Source organism: Palaemon carinicauda, chromosome 4 (assembly GCF_036898095.1).
Source record: "Palaemon carinicauda isolate YSFRI2023 chromosome 4, ASM3689809v2, whole genome shotgun sequence".
Taxonomy (NCBI): Eukaryota; Metazoa; Arthropoda; class Malacostraca; order Decapoda; family Palaemonidae; genus Palaemon; species Palaemon carinicauda.
Window position 1 is genome coordinate 64,291,197 of NC_090728.1, and position 2,500 is coordinate 64,293,696.

Genomic DNA, 2,500 nt, shown 5'->3' on the forward strand with positions numbered 1-2,500 from the left:
AATATGTTGGACTGGGGTTCGAGTCCAACTTGATCCTGATACTTTCTTGTAGTCTGTAACCTCACCATCAATGTGAACTTCCCTACTTGGCGATATGTTGGACTGGGGTTCGAGTACAGCTGGAGCTTGATAGTTTCTTGTAGTCTGTAACCTCATCATCCTTGTGAACGCCCCTGCATGACAATCTGCTGGCCTTGGGTTTGAGTCCAGCTAAACTCCATACTTCTGGCAGTGTCTGCAACCTCACCATCCTTATGAGCTAAGGATGTGTGTTTGGTTGAGCCTACAGGTCTACCTGCTGAGTCTTCAGCAGCCATTGCTTGGCGCTCCCTGGTCTTAGCCTGGATGGACAGGGAGCCTCCTTTGATATTTGATTGTCAGACAAGCATATAAATTCAAACTCCCATTGTTTTAGGAGTCTCCTATAACTTATCATAAGCATATTTATATTCAAAGCATCCTATATTTTCTTCTTTGTATCCGAGGACACTAAAATATGTATCCTCGAGGACATAGGAAATGTATTTCTCTTGAAATTGTGGGGTCCAAAATATTTTGGGGTTAGAGTGCTCTGTGGTCTCCAAAGGACTCAACCGTGAAAGCCTACAAGACGACTTCTCAAAACTCCTTTATTTTATTAGAGAGTTACACGAATGAAGGCTAGATATTATAAATTTCTATAACTTCAATTAAAAAATGTGTGAATAACATATATCATCTACTTTTTCATTATAGTACCTTAAAAAATGTATATAAAGGCAACGTGTATATATATATATATATATATATATATATATATATATATACATATATATATATATATATATATATATATACATATATATATATATATATATATATATATATATATATGAAACGTAATCGGATAAATAACATTCAATGTTCAGAATATATTCTCCCTTCTATATATATATATATATATATATATATATATATATATATATATATATATATATATATATATATATATATATATACTGTATATATAAATATGTACATATATATATATATATATATATATATATATATATATATATATATATATATATATATATAAATGTACATTATATATATATATATATATATATATATATATATATATATATATATATACATATATCCAGTCACGCATAGCTCTCCCCATCCCTCAGGTAAAGGAGAGAGGAACTAGTCATAACCTGGTGAGAAAGACTGTGTCTGCGTGTGTGGGTGTGTGTGCATATCTATCAAGGTATTTATCCGTCATTTTGACGGATTGCGTACACTAGATCATTATAATAGGGACAAATATCTAAAGGTATATATGTATTTAAGAATGAAGCAAAATCAAAATACAAAGTTTATCCATTCCATCGAGTCTGGCCATAGGATTAATTGAATTTAAACCAGATAGTAATAATCCATAATCCATGTTAATATCCTTACCCAGCTGGATATCCTGGAAATAATTTTTATTATTGTAGAATAGGGGAAAAAATTAAGCCCTGATTTTTTTTATCCATTATCCAGTTATTACCATTTATTATCCTGTTTTATTAAAGCCTTTTTATCTAGGATTATTATGGAGATGATATTGTATGGATTCCAGGTTTTGTGTGAATAAGTAAGTAAGTATATCAATAAATAAGTAATTAGGTAAGTAAATGATTTAGTAAGTAATTAAGTAAATAAATAAGTAAGTAAGCAAGTAAATAAATAATTAAGTAAATAACCAAGTAAGTAAGTAAGTAAGTAAGTAAGAAAGTAAGTAAGTAAGTAAGTAAGTAAATAAGTAGATAAATTAATATGTAAGTAAGTAAGTAAATAAGTATATCAGTAAATAAGTAAATAAGTAAGTAAGTAAGTAAGTAAACAAATAATGAAGTAAGTAATTAAGTAAATAAATAACTAAGTAAGTAATTAAGTAAATAAATAATTTAGTAAGTAAGTAAATAAGTAAGTAAATAGGTAAGTAAGTAAATAAGTAAGTAAGTAAATAGGTAAATAAGTAAATAAGTAAATAAGTAAATAAGTAAATAAGTAAGTAAGTAGGTAAATGATTAATTCAGTAAGTAATTAAATAAATAAGTAAGTAAGTAAGTAAATAAGTAAGTAAGTAAGTAAGTAGCTATATTATTTTCTTGTGAGTCTGATCATGTCAATAAGACGAAAGTATTAGCTCCAATCTAGTCTTTCGCTCTACCTTTCTTACCTTGACATAATACAGCAGTCCTTTTTCGTCATGTATTCAGTCAAAATTAAGTGAATTGTTACACATACCGCAACTCCATCACTGTCAAGTGAACTATGAGTTGCCTCCAGAGAAGTTACTTACTCGAATTACTCCATAAATTACTTAACTCAAAACACTCACTTAAGAAAATTAACCTTTTTGATTTATGAAGGCATTTGCTATCATTATTGCTTTTACTAACCAAGCTGCAGATTTAGGTGGGGAAGCACAATGTTATAACCTAGAGGATATGAACTGGGAAAATAA